The sequence below is a fragment of the Gossypium arboreum genome, chromosome 11 (assembly GCF_025698485.1).
Source record: "Gossypium arboreum isolate Shixiya-1 chromosome 11, ASM2569848v2, whole genome shotgun sequence".
NCBI lineage: Eukaryota > Viridiplantae > Streptophyta > Magnoliopsida > Malvales > Malvaceae > Gossypium > Gossypium arboreum.
Window position 1 is genome coordinate 77490617 of NC_069080.1, and position 19933 is coordinate 77510549.

Here is a 19933-nt window from a genome sequence, read left to right on the forward strand (position 1 = left end):
AGGTTTATCATTTATATCAATTATTTTCCTTTATTTTCATGCCTAACCTATTGAACAAAAATTCCCAACCCACGTGATTACATGAGAAGTGCTACTGCTATAAGTATACGTAATTTTGTTTCTGTTTATTTTATTCATAAGGAGGAAAAATAATAATACCCTAGAATATAGTGACAGACAGTCACTCTTTTCTTTCTTTAATCGGGGTTGGTAAATGCTAAATTTACTCATGAATTAGCCTAATATAACTTATATCCATTAATTAAAAATTAAACCATAATCTCAATAAATTTTGATTTCTACTTTTCTAACCCAAACAACTTTCAATTTTGTTTTGTTTTTTTCTAAGCATTTTCGATACAAATGATTAAGCTCTATAAGCCTACTCTCAAAATATGTTTAATATTATAAATTTATTTTCATTTATTATATGATTTTTTTCTTGCAGAAGGTCCACCGAGCCAACATCTATTGAGGGTAGTGTTACACTGCCTGCTTTGATAGATTTTGAAAATTAGGGAGTTGGAGCTTCAAGCCAAATAAAGGGGACTATTGGGAAAAGAAAAGCCACTCCTCAAAGGTCAAAATTTTGGTCTCACTTCACTAAGATTGTTAATAGTGAAGGTGCAAGTAAGGTTAAATGTAATTATTTTCAAAAGGAATTTTGTTGTGATATGAAAAAAATGGTACAGGGTCATTGAAATATCATATTGGTTCATGTAAGAAAAATCCTAGTAATGTTGTTGACATTAGTCAAGGACAACTAGTTTTACCTAGAAAGGGAGTAGAAGGGGAGAATAGCATCTTTCAACTTGGAGATTTGATCAAGAAGCATATAGGAAAGGATTAGCACAAATGATTGTGATTGATGAATTACCTTTCAAGTTTGTTGAAAGTGAAGGATTTAAGAAATTTATGTTTGTGGCTTGTCCTAGGTTTCATAATCCTTCACGAACTACTATGACTAGGGATGTTTATCAATTGTATTTAGATGAAAGGGTCAACATAAAACAACTTTTGAAAAGTTTTTGTTCTAGAGTTGTTTGACTACTGACACATGGACTTCTTTGCAAAGAGTTAATTATTTGTGTATCACTACTCACTTTATTGATAGCGATTGGAAATTGAATAAAAAAATTGTAAACTTTTGCCCAATTTCTAGTCATAAAGGTGAGTCCATTGGGATGGTGATTGAGAAATGCTTGTTGAATTAGGGGATTGATAAATTGTTTACTTTTACTATTGATAATACAAGTTCAAATGATGTTTCTATTGGTTATTTAAGAAAGAAATTTAACACTCGAGGGGGTTTAGTTGAAAATGGTAAATATCTTCATATAAGATGCATGGTACACATTGTGAATTTGATTGTTGTTGAAGGCTTAAAGGAAATGAATAAATTTGTTGAACGTGTTAGGGGGCTATTAGATATGTGAGACAATCTCCAGCTAGATTACAAAAGTTTAAGGAGTGTGTTGTGGTGGAAAAGATAGGGTGCAAGAAGATGTTGTGTCTTGATGTTTGTACTAGGTTGAACTCGACCTACTTAATGTTAGACACTGCTCAGAACTTTGAGAGAGCTTTTAAGAGATTTGAGGGGCAAGATACAAACTTTAAGGCTAAAATTGAAAGGAAAGAGGGTTGGCCTAGTGTGGATGATTGGGCTAATGTTAGAAACTTGAGGGATTTCTTGGAACACTTTTATGAAGTCACTTTGCGTATATTTGGCACTTAATATGTCACGTCCAATAATTTTTTTGATGAGCTTTCTGAAATTGATATTCTTTTACGAGATGCTCAATTAAATAGTAACATCGATTTCAATGTTATGGCCATCAAGATGAAAGAGAAGTATGATAAGTATTGGGGTGATATTGATAAGATGAATTTGCTTATTTTTGTTGCTTGTGTTTTAGATCCTAGACAAAAACTAAAGTATCTTGAATTTGCACTTAGTGAAATGTCTAATTCTGAAAAAGCTTGTGAAATAATGCAAAAAATGAAGGAATCTTTGTATGAATTGTTTGATGAGTATAAACCTCCACTTCATAGTACTTGTAGCCAATCGAGTGTGCTAACACAGGTTTTTCTCAGTGAACCACAACAAAAAATGAAAAGGCGAATGCAAGCTTTGTATAAAAAGCGTGAGTTGAAAAATGGTTGTGAGGATAAAACATCTGAGTTGGATAAATATCTAGCTGATGCTAATGAAGAATTTGTTGAAGATTTTGATATTTTATTGTGGTGGAAAGTTAACAGCCCTAGATTTCCCACTGTTTCAAAAAATGGCCAGAGAGTGTTAGCTATACCGGTTTCTACGGTTGCTTCAGAGTCTGCACTTAGCATTAGGGGACGTGTGCTTGATCAATATAGGAGTTTTTTAACTCCTAAAATAGTACAAGCTCTTGTGTGTACTCAAGATTGGATTCAAAAATCATCATCACAAGAAGACATCAAAAAGATTGAAGAACAAATCCAAGAGCTTGACAAGATTGAAAATGGTATATTTATTGTTTTATTTTAATAGTTTCAATTTTTTTACCATGTCACTTTTACTTATTTAATTGATTCAATGTTTGGACTTTTCTTTGAATGCATCAGAGCCTACCTTAAATTCATGAGCTTTTGTGAATTGAAGGGTATGTTTACTATCTTATTCTTGTTAACTTATAATCTATTCATTTATTTATATTATTTGATATTTTAAAATGCATATATTTCTATTATATGCTAATTTTTTGCACATATTTTTTTATAGGTTTAATGCAAATGGAGTTCTTTTGGAGAGAAGAAATAGATACAGATGGAGAATATTAAAGACTTATATTTCAATTATGTGTTAATTTCAAGACTTATGTAATGTTTTTAATTATGTAGTGGTTCAAAGACTTATGTAATGTTTCTAATTATTTAGTGATTCAATATCTAATCGGTAACTTCCAAACTTTATTGCCATGTGAACTGTATTAGAATTGCAATCTAAACTTAACTTTTGGGGGGGTTGATTTTATGCATAGGTATAATTTTGAGTCTTGTACAACTCCCTTTTCTATTCTACATTCCAAAGTCTCCTAGATGGCTGGTGAGTCAGATTTGAAGATTTGATTGCTTTGTGTTTGAAACATTGCCTAAAATAATGTAGTTTTGCTCTAACTTTTGATTTCTCTGTAAGTAAAAAATGCTAGTTGAGAAGAGGAGTAAAGATACTATAGGTTTCTCATTCATCAAGCAAGTTGGTACTACTTACTGACTTGGCTAATTGTGATCCATAATGTGGACAATATCATAAAAAAATCCCTAATGTTTGACATTTTATTCTATCATCTTTTTTGATTGTTAAATAGGAAAATAAATCATAGACTTAGAGTTATCTGATTGTAGTTACTAGATGTTGGGATTGTCTTGCCGAAAGCTTTGATTGTAGAAAGTTGATTCGGTTAATTCGGTTAATTTTATACTTATTTTAACCAAAAATAAAAAAATACTTTTTAGTTAATTCGGTTAACTGGTCAAATTAACCGAAAAATATTAGTTCGGTTAATTTTTTTGAAAAAATTTTGGTTCGGTTAACTGTTAAAATTTTTGAAGGGTCGGTTAATTCGATTAATGGTATTTTGGGGTCGGTTAACCGACTGAACACCCTTAGCCTCAAAGGGGCCTGGAGCGGCTAGGGGTGGTAATGGTTTGGGCAGCAAACAAAGAGCATCGATAGAGGTGCTAATCAGACAGAGGTGAGGCAGCCTGCACTTGTTTATGCTGCTCGACGCTGAGAGGATAGAGATGCTCTAGATGTTATCATCGGTACGTTCTTAATTTCTGATGTACCTTATACTGCTCCTATAAACATAGGTTCTACACATCCATATGTAGCTAGCTTTGTATATGAAAACTTGGGGGTTTATGTTGAGAGCACTTCTAGTGAGGTTACTGTACTGAGTCCATTGGGGCAGTCTGTTCTGGTTAGTAAGCTCTATAGGGATGTTTCGTTAGAGGTGCAAGGGATTATTTTTTTGGCAAATTTGATGGAGCTTCCGTTTGGGGAGTTCGACTTAATTCTGGGCATGGATCGGTTGGTTAAGCATCAAGCTAGTTTGGACTGCACAACTAAAAGGGTCGTTTTGAGGATTGAGGATAATAAGGAAGTGGTTGTGATCTGCGAGCGTCGAGATTATTTCTCCAATGTGGTCTCCACTCTTGTTGAGAAACTGGTTCGAAAAGAGTGTGTGGCGTATTTGGCTTACGTCAGTGTGTTTGCTTCTAGGGACTCTTCTATTGGGGATATTAGAACTATAAAGGATTTTTCGGAAGAGTTACCGGGTTTACCTCCGAATCGAGAGGTTGAGTTTGGGATTGAGCTTCTTCCGAGTATAGCTCCAGTGTCCATCACTCCCTACAGTATGGCATCAAAAGAGCTTACAGAGCTTAAGGCTCAGCTTCAAGAACTTTTGGACCTTGGATTCATCCGTCCTAGTGTGTCTCCATAGGGGCACCGATTTTGTTTGTTAAGAAAAAGGATAGCACCATGAGGATGTGCATCGATTATCGGCAACTGAATAAGTTGACCATGAAGAATAAGTATCCGCTTTTGAGGATCGACAACCTATTTGATCAGTTCCAAGAGGCTTCAATGTTTTCTAATATTGATCTTCGATCAGGGTAACATCAGTTGAGACTTAAGGAAGCTGATGTTCATAAGACTGCATTTAAGACTCGTTATGGACATTATAAGTTCCTAGTTATGCCTTTTGGTTTGACGAATACTCCAACCATATTAATGGATCTGATGAACTGAGTGTTTCAGCCCTATCTAGATCAATTTGTCGTAGTCTTCATCGACGATATTCTGGTTTACAAGACTGAGGATGAGCATGATAAGCATATTAGAGTAGTATTTCAAATACTCTGTGAGAAACAACTCTAAGCCAAGTTGAGCAAGTGCGAATTCTAGATGATTTATCATATAATTTAGTGAATTAGATGCTCTTAATCTCTTAATTTCATGTTTTATACTCAGGAGAGAATAGAGGAATGAAAGGAAGCATAAAACGGGCCAAAAACAGACAAAACAGGCTAATGAAAAGATCCACATGACCAAGAAAAATTCCACACGGGCTGAGCACACGCCCATATGATGCACACGGGCTGTCCACACCCGCATGTGGCAACCTGTGTTGATATCACTCCAGATTTCCCAAAGACACGAAAAAAGCCAATTTTTAGGGTTTCTGAGCATTCTAAAGTCTATAAATACATACTAGAAGAAGACTTATAGGTTGACAAAAAGTAGAAGGTAGAAAATACTCGAAGACAACCATTAGAATCAGCTCAAAAGCAGGATTTCCTTCAAGACTGAAGATATCCATTCAATTTCTACCGAAGTTTTTGGGTTTCTTTATGTTTTGTTGTTTTCCCATTTTTGAGATGTTTTCCCCTATCGTTATGAACTAAATTCCCTAAATACCTAGGGAAGATGAAACCTAAGACGAATCTTATTATCTTTTAAATTATATGATAAATACTTGTTCTTATTGTTAATTATGAGTTTTAATCCTTGCTTTAATATTTCAGGATATTAATTCAGGTTTTGATGTGCTTATTCAGTAGAGCAAAAGTCCCTGTTTAATAGTAGATCTTCCATAATTAAGCGGAGTTGATTGCAATCCTAGAGATAGGACGACATAAATCTGCCAGATTAAAGTCAAATCTAATAAGGGATTCCATAGATCGAGTTAATGCGACAATAGGGGTTTTAATTAGAAATAGATTTCAATTAATCAACCTAGAGTCAGTTGTTTTTAGTCTCTAGAGAGATATTAACATAAGCTAGGGATTTCTACGGATTAAGTCAAGTGAATAATTCGTCTAATTCAGAAGTAATAAGTGAAGTCTAGGTGGATTCTTCCTTAGGTATTATCTTCTCCATTGGTTTTCCAAAAATAGTTTCCAACTTTTTTCTCTGTCGTGTTCTTAGTTAATTAGATAGTTAATCTTAGTTTAAAAACATCCCTTTAATTCTTAGGTTAGATAACAAAAAGATAGTAATTACTAGTGCTTTTAGTTCTTGTGGATACGATATTTTCGGTCTCACCATAACTATACTACTGCTCGATAGGTGCGCTTGCCTTTGTCGAATTTTTAGTCAGTTTAACGACCATCAAGTTTTTAGCGCCGTTGTGGGGGACTAAGATATTAGGAACGCTTGATTTTTATTACTTTAGCCATTTTTATTTTTATTGCAAATTTTTTTTGTTTTTTTTGTAATTTACTAATTTTTCTTTTATTTGCTTCTGGCAGTTTCTTATAGTTTATGACTAGAAGAAACCAGATAGGACCTCTACTTTTTGATAGTGAAATTGAAAGCACAGCTCGCAAAAATCATAGAGAAATAAGGCAAAGTCTATAGTATATAAAGGAAGAGCACGAAGACGATACTAATATTACCAAGGAGATGACTAAAAATCAAAACAATCTGCTACCTCCTATGGTTGCCGCAAATCTAGTGAATCAGAATCCTGCTCCTCATACTATGTACGACTATGCTAAGCCTAATTTAGCGGGGGCTGAATCGAGTATTGTTAGACCTGCAACTACTGCAAATAATTTTGAACTGAAACCTAACATTATACAAATGATTCAACAGTTTGTTCAGTTTGATGGTTTGCAGGATGAAGATCCAAATACTCATTCGGCCAACTTCTTAGAGTTCTGCGATACATTCAAAATAAATGATGTTTCTGATGATGCCATTCATCTTCGGTTATTTCCCTTTTCATTAAGAAACAAAACTAAACAGTGGTTGAACTTGTTACCACGAGGTTCCATCATTACTTGGGAACAAATGATCGAAAAGTTTTTACTAACGTATTTTTCGCCAGCTAAAACGGAAAATTTGAGGAATGATATCACTTCTTTTGTGCAGATGGATTTAGAAACTCTTTACGATGCATTGGAGAGGTACAAGGACTTATTGAGAATGTGCCCTCACCATGGGTTACCCTTATGGCTATAGGTTCAAACTTTTTACAACAGTTTGAACCCTTCAACTAGATAGTTAATCGATGCAACCGCCGGTGGAACCCTAAATAACAAAACTGTAACGCCCCGTGCCCGAGACCGTTGCCGGAGTCGAACACGAGGTGTTAACAGACTTATTTCATTGTAAAACACAGTTCATTTAAAATTTCCAGACAAGCTGGCTAACTGCGTCACTGTCACCTTAAAAATCATATCTCAAGTTCCAAAACTTGAAAACCAGTTCCATAAATTTTTTCTGAAACTAGACCCATAAGTCCATCTACAAATTTTTTTCTAGAATTTTTTGTCGGGCCAATTAGTACAGTTTATTAGTTAAAGCCCCCCTATTTCAGGGTTTGACTGCTCTGACCTTCATGCATTACGACTTATATATCTCCCTGTACAGGGCTTCAATACTTATGCCGTTTCTTTCTAAGGAAAATAGACTCAAAAAGGAATATATACATATATGGAATGACTTCTAATTATCTCTGGTTAATTTATAGTGAATTTTCAAAGTCAGATCAGGGGATCCAGAAATCGCTCTGGCCCTGTTCCATGAAAACTTAAATATCTCTTAAAATACGACTCATATGATCATTTCGTTTCTTCCATATGAAATTACATTCATCAAGGTTCGATTACATAATTTATTCACTATTTAATTCCATTCTTACTATTTTTAGTGATTTTTGAAATTTACATCACTGCTGCTGTCAGCATCTGCCTTTAAGGTAGACTTTACCTATTTCATAGTTTCCATGATTCAACTAGCCCTTTAGCATATATAGCACAAAATATGATCATGATTAACCATTCCAATGGCCAATAATTGCCAAGCATATCCACACCTCTCATTAACCATATACATACAAAATGATTATAACACTATGCTCAAAATATATAAGCCATTTTTGCATGGCTATCCAAATATATACAACACCAAAGTACTTGACTAACAATAAAAGGGTAGTCCTATACATGCCATTAGCAGAGTTCAACTAAAAGAGTACCACAAGGACTTTGATAGTGTGGACGACTTCGACTTTGACAATCCCGAGTCCGATAACTGACGAACCAAAATCTATGAAACAGAGAATCAAAGAAACGGAATAAGCATTTAATGCTTAGTAAGTTTTGAATAATGAAATTAGTTTCGGCTAAGGTATAACATTCATATAGCTAAATGAATAACTTCATATATGCACATTTTCATAATCATACTTACTTTACACTTCAACCAATATATTCATACACAAGGTATCAAACCTATCTAAAGGCCGAAAATTCGTTAATCAATTTAACGGATACTATTTAAAACGAATTGACTTTTCCGATGCATGTACAAAACATACCTTATCGTTTGGATTTTATGAGCGTATTAATTGAAATTATTACAGCAAGATAGCTCACTTCCAAACCCAAGTATCTTCGGGATTTAGCCGAATATAACAACTCGCACAAATGCCTTCGGGTCCTAGCCCGGATACAGCAACTCGCACAAATGCCTTCGGGTCTTAGCCCGGATATAGCAATTCACACAAATGCCTTCGGGTCTTAGCCCGGATATAGCAACTCGCACAAATGCCTTCGGGTCTTAGCCCGGTTATCATCCGAATAATCATGCACATATGTCCACAAATCATAACACATTTTTATTTCGTTATCATTACTAGAACTCAGACACAAGGCACTTATCTACCATTACCATTTTCGGCTCAATAGCCACATACAAAGAGCATGGTTTTGATTCGCTATATAACATGATCTAATCGAGTCATAATCTAAGTTCCATTACTCGAAAACTTACCTCGGATGCTGTCGAACGATTTTAACGGCTATTCGATCACCTTTTCCTTTCCTTTATCGGATTTAGTCCCCCTTTGCTCTTGAGCTTAATTTAACAAATAAATTGATTTAATCATTTTGAACATCAAGGAGGAATTTAAGGTACTTAGCCCATATATATATTAGGCATTAGAGTCATATATGTATGAAATCATGAATCAAATTCAACATTTTAGCCAATATTCTCTTTTAGCCGATTTTCTAAGTCAAGATAAGGCCATCAATATGCTTACCTATAGCCGAACGTACAACATCAATCTATGTATTCATTCATGTGGCCGAATATGCATGTCTATGTTGAGGCCGATTATTTACTTAATACATTCCACAAATATGGTTACTTGTATTGACTAAATACCATTTTGTTTCAAGTTCAAAACTCGTCGAATACACATATATATACACTAGTAATCAAATACTAACATTTGCACTTCACCTTAATAGCTAGCTTAGCAAACCTTAGTTTAACATATAATTGTTCATAACACAATTAAAGCATCCTCTCCATTCCATCAATTCAAAACACATACATCACTCAATAATATTCCAAGTCATATTCGGCCTTAGTACACAATTGTTAGCCGATTTTTCTCCATTTAGCAACTAATGCACATATGTGCTCATTTGCTAGACTCTACTTCACCTAACTACCATTTCTCATCCAAATAACATGAACAACATTTACTCATGACATCAAGCATTCTTTAATTCGGCTATCACTAGTATAAGCTCCTTACCTTAATATTAACCTAAGATGACCGAATGCTATTTAACCCAAGTCATCAAGAGTTTTATTATTTAACACCTTAGATATCCATTTCAAGACACTTAACCGGCCTTTGATCAAGACTTTAAACAAAGTCTATGTTCGGCTATCACACACATGGGTGTTATTAGTTTAAAGTTTTAACAAGATTAATTTCTTTCATCAACAATCTTTTGTTTCTTTCTCACACATACCATAACCGAAAGTTCCACCCAACCCTCTAAATTCAAAATTTTAGTATGGCTAGGTAAGAAAAACATGATGATTAACCTGAACAAACTAAGATTTCAAACGAAAGATTAACAAAATTTACTAACCTTCTCTTCATTCAAAAGGCCGAATGCCCCCCCCTTTTCTTCTTCTTGTACGGCTAAGAAGAACAAGGTGATACCTTTTTTTTTTCTTTTCTTCACCCTTCATCCCCTTATTTTATTACTAACTCTTTTATTTTATTCTTTCCAACATGAAACATTAACACACCATGCTTAAAATATGCTATGACCCATAGCATGGCCGGCCACTAGCTCAAATTTTGGGCAATTTGACATGCAAGCCCATCATTTCTATAACATGCATTAATAGGTCACTTTACATTTGCCTAGCACATTTCTAAATTTTCTCACATAAGTCCTATTTACTAAAATTCACCTACAATTAAACAAAATTCAAATATGAAATTTTCACACATGCATATATACATATAATAAGCATCAAATATGACAGCTAATTATTTTTATGACTCGGTTTTGTAGTCCCGAAACCACTTTCCGACTAGGGTCACATTAGGGCTGTCACAAAAACACCTGAGGAGGCATATAAATTTATTGAAGAAATGTCACTGAATAACTATCAGTGGCAAGTCATGAGGACAAAGCCTAATAAAGCAGCTAATGTTTTCAACCTCAACATGGTCACTATGCTATCAAACCAGGTAGAGCTTTTAAATAAAAAGATTGATAGTTTATGTGTCTCTACGCAGGTACATTCGGTGATGCAGTGTAACACAAGTGGAGGAGGAATGAATAATACAGAATGCCTAGCCTACAACCCTAGCACTACAAATGAACAAGTCAACTATATGGGTAACAATTCTAGACCTCAGAATAAGCCCTAGAGTAATACTTACAATGCAGTTTGGAGGAACCACCTCAATTTCTCTTGGGGTGGTCAAGGCAATCAATGACCACAACCCCCTCTAGGCTTTCAACCACCTTACCCGCAGGAAAAGAAGCCGAACCTTGAGGAGATGCTAACGAAATTCATCTCGGTGTCAGAAACACATTTCCAAAACACCGAAACAGTGCTTAAAAATTAGCAAGCATTGATTCAAGGTCTCGAGACTCAAATAGGTCAGCTTGCTAAGTTGATCTCAGAAAGACCACAAGGTAGCTTGCCTCGCAACACTGAGATTAACCCAAGAGAGTAGCTTCATGCGATTACTGTTGAACATGAATAAGGGTTAGTTGAGTCCAAACTAGAACCAAGGAAAGAAATTGTGGTAAGTCAAGATAAAGTGGATGAAAGCCAGAACAAACAAAAACCGGTAAGCATAGAATACACACCTCATATACCATACCCTAAGCGACAAAGATAGATCGTACAGATGAACAATTCAGTAAATTTCTTAACATTTTAAAAAAGTTACACATTAACTTACCGTTTATTGAAGCTCTTTCATAGATGCCCAACTCGATTAAATTTTTAAAGGAGCTTCTGGCAAACAAATGAAAGTTAGATGATTCATCGCATGTGGAGTTGAATGCAGTTTGCTCGGCTATTCTGCAGAATAAACTACCCAGTAAATTGAAAGATCTAGGGAGTTTTACTATTCCTTCTTTAATTGGTAGTTTAGCTATTAATAATGCTTTGGCTGACTTAGGGGAAAGTATTAACGTCATGTCCTATAAAATGTTTAAGCAACTAGGTCTTGGGAAGCCCAAACAAACTAGGATGAGTATTTAACTAGCAGATAAAACTATTAAATTTCCTAGGGGTATCATTGAAGATGTACTAGTAAAAATTGATAATTCATATACCCAGTAGACTTTGTTGTTTTAGACATGGAAGAGGACAGTGATTTTCTTTTAATCTTAGGGAGACCCTTTTTAGTGACTGCCAGGACTATTATTAATGTTGGTATAGGTGAACTCACGCTTCATGTAGGTGACGAAACAATCACTTTTTAGGCTCGTGATTCGGTTAAGACATTGAATGATGAAGGTAATCTTCTAAATTCTAATAATAAGACTAATCATGTGGTTCAACCCTTTTTGCAGAAAAAATTTTTGAGTCTCAATAATGAGCCACGTTTTGGTTCATTCTACAACATTAGAACAATCCATGAAGAACGAAGGCTTCAGATTGATGAATTAGATGAATGGCGGACACATGCCAAGGAGGAACCAAAAATACGCAATGCCAAATCAAAACAAAACCATGACGAGCATAAAGACGAGACGAACCAATTCAAGGTAGGTGACCAAGAGTTATTAGATGAAACCGACCCTCAAATTATCACTACAAAGCTCAACGTAAATGGAGTGACTCCTTTCACAGTACTCAAAGTCTATCCATACGGTACAGTCAAGGTAACCTATTCGCATTTCGACACTTTTAAGGTAAACAGCAACTGACTTAAACCTTATTTAAATAAAGGAATTGACAACGAGAAAGAGGAGTTTCAACTCTGTGATCCACTGTGACCATGTGAATACGAGGTAAGTGGAGCTTAGACTCTAAATAAGCGCTTCTCGTGAGGCAACCCGAGCACTAGCACCACTAACTAGTCTATTTTTATATATTTTTCATGTTTAAATGCAGGTTTTTGACCCACACGGCCTAGACACATAGGCGTGTCCCAGGCCGTGTGCTCTAACAGGGATTAAACAGTGTACTACACGGCCTGGCGACATGGCCATGTGATCCACACGGCCTAGACACACGGGTGTGTCCTTGTCCGTGTTGATTATGGGACTCAATTTTCCCAAATATCGATAGAAACACGGCCTAATAGAGACTACATGGCATGCGATACGGCAGTGTGATCCACACGGGCGTGTGATCCACACGGCCTAGACACACGACCGTGTCAAAGGCCGTGCGAAAATTGGAGCTAAATTTTCAAATTTTAAATAAGTCAGAGAGCTCTACGGGCAAGGCACACGGTCGTGTGTTCAGACACGTGGGCATGTGGGAGACCACACAGGCTTGGGAGAAGCGAACACGACCGTGCGATATGGCCTTGTAACCCACACGACCTAGACATACGGGCATGTCAAATGGCCGTGTAAAAATTAGAGCTAAATTTTCAAATTTTAAATAAGTTAGAGAGCTCCACGGGCAAGGCACATGGCCGTGTGTTCAGACACACGGGCGTGTAGGAGACCACACGAACATGGGAGAAGCGAACAACGTAGGACACGATCGTGCAATACTACCGTGTAAACCACACGGCCTGGACACATGAGCGTGTCCTAGGCCGTGTGATGAGTGGGCTAATTTTCTCCTTGATGAACACGGGCTAGAATTAGAGACATGGGGGCGTATGACACTGTCGTATGGCCCAACACGGGCCGTTACACAACTGTGTCACCTTAAAATCCCTAACTTCTAGTTTCTTTTTCATCTTTTATCTTCTTCTTCACTCAAAATTAACCCTAGCCACCGCTCCCCTTTCCCCTTACTCCGGCCACCGTCACCTACACCTATCTCGTCCCTCACAACTCCCTCCCTAGCCCTCTCTCCCTCCTTTCTCCTTATCCTCCCTCTTTCCTTTTCTTTTTCCCCTTCTCCTTTTCGCGCACATACCTCCTCCCCCGCCGAACCCCTTTTTCCCCTCATTTATTCCCTCATCTTTCTTCCTCCACCGTCTGACCACCCACCATTTTCCTTACCGCTATCACGTCATCCGATCCTGCGCCACTCCGACCATCACCCATCATCAGTTTTCCTTTTTTTCCTATTTTCAAATTGATTATTATTATTATTACTATTTCTCTTATTCTCTATTACTGTGCTATTTTATTTTGTTTTTTTGCTATTATTTTCATTCTTGATATATTGTTTATTATTATTATTATTATTATTATTATTATTATTATTATTATTATTATTATTATTACTACTACTTTACTGATTTGTTGATTCTTATTCAGTTCAATTATTGATAATTTTATGTTTAATTTAGTTTTGGACTAGCAGTTTGCATATATCTTCGGGTCATTGTCTTGACGATTTCATTCGTATTCTACTTACTTATTTATAGTGATCATTTAGTTAGTTTTTATTGTATAGTAACATTTTACTTTTCATTCCATTCTCTACTTTCATTTAATTGTTGGGCTGAACTTGGATGATTCTTCTTTATCTGCTTACCAATGATGTTCATTCGTGAAATTGAATTATATGATTGCTTTATTGTAGATCTATTATCACAACTACACGAGGTAAGAAGACTGCTATGCCTTCTTCGAAAAAGCGAAAGGACCCTGGCACAACCTCTTCTTCGAGCGCATTTGCCGAGGCTCGCCATCCTTATCTTCGATTCTAGGTGGGCCCTCACGAGGAACTATACCAGTTTCATCGAGTACGACCCCTCGGTGTGGGTCGCTGCATTGATTGGACCGTGTTAGAGCAGGTATGTTTGGCTGACGGTGTGTGCGCAAATATTACCACAACCCCATAGGATAGATTCTTCACCATTATCGAGCCCACCTATTCAAAGCTCACCTTAGAGTTTGGCGCCACATTTTTAGTCCAGTAAGTCATGTCAGTCCATGATAAGCTAGGCACCATCACCTTTTTCCTTGGTGGGTTGGTGTGACACATGAGTATCCCAGAGTTCGGTGCTACTTTAGGACTTTACACAGAGGAGTTCATGAGCGCTGAGGACTTTCTCTACCTTCATCGACATATTCATTACTCACCCTCGTGATGTTGGGTGCAGCTCACAGTGGCCTAACTAACTATGACGCGAGTCACTCCAAGGTGACGCACCTCTCTCCGGCCCTACGTATATTCACGCCTCCTAGCTCATACTTTGACAGGTCAGAGAAAGAGCATAGGAGTGGTTAGTACCTATGACGCTTATTTCCTATGGAGCATGATTACCGGACATGTGTTTGATGTGGCATATTTCATTGCACTCACTTGCCGCAATCAGACTGAACGCCATAAGAAGGGCCTCATCTTTCTTGGCCCTTACGTGACTCGTCTCGCTCGACACTTCGGTTTACTCGACACACCAGAGCAGTCCTCGACTCTTACCCTAGTTGGTCAGATGTCTCCTCAGGACATCTCGAGCATGATCCACATGAGGATGATCGAGCAGCAATGTGGGGTGGACCCTCATTAGTACAGACTAGTCCAGTCTGACATTCAACATGATCCAGAGGATGCCACTGATGATGTTCCTCCCTATCACAAGGACCCACCACAGCCTCCACCATCGAGTCACCGACATGCTCCCTCTGCTGCTAGTTCCCTAGGAGTATCCCCCGAGGAGTTCACTAGTTTCTGTCAGTACTATATACAGAGGTTCGAAAGTATTGATGCAACTTTACAGCAGATCTGCCAGTACCTTCACATCACTCCTTCAGCACCACTGACTCGTGACACTGATCAGTCTGATGATGAGGACCATTGAGTCCGATTATTTTTATGTTTATGTTTATCTTTATTTTTATCTTTTATTTTTATTTTTATGTCTATTTTGTTTTCGAATTTTAAACTTTATATTAATTATTATGGTTGTTTCTTAATGAGTAACCTTTTAATCTTCTTCAGCATTGTGTTTATTTTTTTATCAGTCGCTCAAAATTTTGCACTACCCCTACAATTATCTACAATTCTACTTTTCACTATTCTGGGAAATTCATCCACCATTCAGGGCAGTTTCACTTATCTCCCTATCTTATGATATTTATATTATGATTTATATTTGTTTGTATATTGAGGACAATGTACGTCTTTAGTGTGGGGAGGTTATTTATATGGTTATTTGAAAATCCCTGAATTATGCCTTGTGTTTAAGTAATTTCCTCATATTGCTTTTAGAATGAACTCTTATTGATTTACGATGCTCATTGATATGGTTTAGATTAAAATCATAGATATTTGTGCATTGATGGTTTAAACGTTAAGATACTAGAGAATCAAGCTTGACAAGTCTATTTTTTGGAAATAATTTTTTTTAAGTTGTCTCCCTAAATTTAGGCATTACCTTGAAGTTTAAAAATTAGTAAGATTAACATCAAAAACCAAAATTTTTGTGAGATTTTGAGCCTGTAAGAGCATACATTTTTTTCCTGCTCACTTTATTATTGGTTATAAGTGTGTCAATATCGAATTGTTATTCTAGAACTTGCTTCAATTATACATGTCAAGACTACACATTTGATTTGATATACTGAGCTGATAAAGACACCTAGGTTTTAACTCACTTACCCCACGAAAAGCCTACCTTCGCGAATTAACCCTTAGTGAACCCCTTTGAGCCTAACAAACTGTTTCTTAATTTACCTTTAATATTAAACCATACATCAGACTTTTTGATTCGTTAAGAATTTTACCTATTTTATTGACTCCCTTTTTGTCGAGATTTGATTTGGTTAAAAGCCTAACTATGTTCTTTTATCTTAGTTGTATGATTTTATCTTATTATTCATTCATTCATTCTTAAATATATATATATATATGTATACATTTATGTTGATTCTTATTAATTCTTCATTATGAGCTAAGTATTTTATTCCTTACTCTAAGAAGAAGCTCATGTTTCTTGTTAGAAAATTCGATTGATGTAATTATTTCAGTATTCTTCTAGAAAGGTAATTTATCAAATCGATCTTGATTCTAACCTTCTTTTTTAGTCTTTATCCATACCTTTAACCCGAGCCCCGTTACAACCCATTGAAGACCTTTTGATTTGTGTATCACATCATTTTATTGTGGTGGAGATTTATTTTCATGTAAGCTAATGGTAACAACTTTTCATGTTTGACTCTTGAGTGCTTAATTTTTGAACCTTAAACACTTTGAGTGATTTGAGTGAATCTTTAGTGAGGATGTCAATTCTTGTTAATTTTTGAATTAAAGGTAATTATTTAGATAAGGGGAAATACCTATGTTTTCATGCTTTAAATGTTAGACTGGGATTGCTTGTGCATTTAGTGCTCTTTTAGTTGAATTATCAATGTATGATTATTTGTGAAATTATGATAAAACATTATTGATGAGAATTATGAATTAAGGAAGTTTAATTTTAATTGTGAGTTGAGGATTTTGCTTGAGGACAAACAAATGCTTAAGTGTGGGGATATTTGAAGAACCATAAAAGAAACACAATTTAATCCCATACTTAGCATATTTTTGGATGATTTATCATATAATTTAGTGAATTAGATGCTCCTAATCCCTTAATTTAGCATAGGGGAACAAAAGGGAGCATAAAATGGGCCAAAAACAGACAAAACGGGCTAATTTAAAGATCCACCTGGCCAAGACAAATTCCACACGGGCTGAGAACACGCCCGTTTGATGCACACGGGCTATCCACATGCCCATCGCTCTAGGTTTCCCAAATACGAGAAAAAAGCTAATTTTTAGGGTTTCTCAACATTCTAAAGTCTGTAAATACATACTAGAAGAAGACCTAAGGGTTGATACAGAGTAGAAGGCAGAAAATACTCGAAGACAGCCATCGGAATCAACTTGGAAGCAGGATTTCCTTCAAGATTGAAGATCTCCATTCAATTTCTACTGAAGTTTTTGGGTTTCTTTATGTTTTGTTGTTTTCCCAATTTTGAGAAGTTTTCCCCTATCATTATGAACTAAATTCTCTAAATACCTAGGGAAGATGAAACCCAAGATGAATCTTATTATCTTTTGAATTATATGATAAATACTTGTTCTTATTCTTAATTATGAGTTTTAATCATTGCTTTAATATTTCAGGATATTAATTCAGGTTTTGATATGCTTATTCAGTAGAGAAAAAGTCCCTGTTTAAGAGTAGATCTTCCATAATTAAGCGGAGTTGATTGCAATCCTAGAGATAAGACGACATAAATCTGTCAAATTAGAGTCAAATCTAATAAGGGAATCTAATGATCGAGTTAATGCGACAGTAGGGGTTTTAATTAGAAAGAGATTTCAATTAATCAACCTAGAGTCAGTTGTTTTTAGTCTCGAGAGAGATATTAACATAAGCTAGGGGTTTCTACGGATTAAGTCAAGCGAATAAATCGTTTAATTCAGAAGTAATAAGTGAAGTCTAGGTGGATTCTTCCTTGGGTATTGTCTTCTCCATTGGTTTTCCAAAAGTATTTTCCAACTTTTATCTCTGTCGTGTTCTGAGTTAATTAGATAGTTAATCTTAGTTTAAAAACATCCCTTTAATTCTTAGGTTAGACAATAAAAAGATAGTAATTACTAGTACTTTTAGTCCTTGTGGATACGATATTTTTGGTCTCACCATAACTATACCACTACTCGATAGGTGCGCATGCTTTAGTCAATTTTTTAGTCAGTTTAGCGACCATCATGCCCCAAATAATTTATTTCTACTTCTGTAAAATCTGACACAAATGTGTATTTTCTTCAGTGGTTAAGTTTTCTGGGCATGTGTGTGAGGTCTTGGGTTCAAGTCTTACCCTGACAAATTTTGTTATTTTTGAATCTAAGCCTTATCTCTGTTCAGTGGGCGTATTTTTAATTGCCTGTAAATCCATATCAGAATGAGCCTGCTGGTTCGAGTGGTATAACACCCTTTACCCGTATTCGACACTAAAATAGGGTCTGAGGTGTTAGCAGACTTAAACATAAACATTCATACAAAATCAGGCCATAAAATTTGGACCAAATCGAATTCATCCAATTACATACTCATGAAATAATCAAAGTATATTTGATGATAAAATTTAGGCAATAAACACATAAAACAACAACATATCAAGTATGTAAGTATTTATCATACATGCAATGTTAAAGCATTCAAAGTATGGTACATGTTGCATTATTTGCAAATGAACTTACCTCGACACCAAAATGACAAAAAGGGACCTAACCGTCAATTTCTTATTTTTCCCGATTTTAGGTCCGAACCTCATTTTATTTGATCTAAAATATCACATTTAGCTTATTTATTAGTCACATTATTCATTGTGACCAAAAAATCATATTATGGCAAAATTATGCTTTTGCCCCAAAACTTTATCATATTTACAATTTTACCCCTAGGCTCGTAAAATGAAATTTATTAAATTTCTTTGTACTTTAAGCCTAGAAGAACCATTTTCATAACTATAGCAGCCCATAATTTCCACCAAATCACACTTTTATGACAAATTTTATAACTTTTACAAATTAGTCCTGTTAGACATTTTTATTGAAAACTACTTAGTAAAAGTTGTTTCTCCAACCATAAACATTCATAATCTACCATTAAACATCAAAATGCACAAATTTATAACATGGTTAAAACCCTAGTTCTTCATCATAACTCAAATAAATGGTAGAAATAGGTAGATCTTGTTACGAGGATTTCAAAAACGTAAAAATCATTAAATACGGGTCAAGAACGGACTTACTATGGAGCTTGGAAAGCTTGAAAAAAACCCTAGCCATGGTGGTCTTCAAAATTTCAGCCATGGGGTTGAAGATGACCAAAATTTGGCTTTTATTTTGTTTATTTAATCATTTAATTACTAAATGACCAAAATGCCTCTAACATAAAAATATTCTATTTCACGAATTTCATGTCCATTTTTGTCCAACAAATTAACCAATGGTATAATTACCATTTAAAGACCTCCAACTTAAAATTTCATAGCAATTAGACACCTATAGCTTCTAGAACTCAAGTTTTGCACATTTTACAATTTAGTCCTTTTGACTAAATTGAGTGCCCAAACGTTGAAATTTTTTAACCAAATTTTCATGAAATCATTTCTTGAAATCGTAGACCAAAAAATATAATAAAAATAAAATTTTCCTCATCGAATATATGGTCTCGAAATCACTGTTTCAACTAGGCCAAAAATCGAGCTGTTATGACTCTCCCCCTTTAGGGATTTTCGTCCTCGAAAATCTTACTAGAAGAAATTGTTTTCAACTTTTTATGAAACACTTTCACTAACTTCTCAGAATCACGAATCAATTTTAGCCTCATATATCTCTCTCCAATCACTTTTGAACTTTAACACACAGTGTTGGAGCATATCGTCAAAGTTTTGAATTACTCTCTCAAACTTACCATCGATTTATAGATGTATTACAGTGCCAAGATGCAACTACGTACTCATAGTT

At 35.5% G+C, this 19933-nt stretch overlaps 1 non-coding gene across 1 annotated transcript; it reads right to left on the reverse strand.

Moving 5' to 3' along the window:
• Positions 1-6886: 6886 nt before the first annotated feature.
• On the reverse strand, positions 6887-6993 carry LOC128284699 (small nucleolar RNA R71). The gene has a single exon (XR_008275122.1). It is a non-coding gene; the product is annotated as a small nucleolar RNA R71 (small nucleolar RNA).
• Between the last annotated feature and the right edge of the window lie 12940 nt (positions 6994-19933).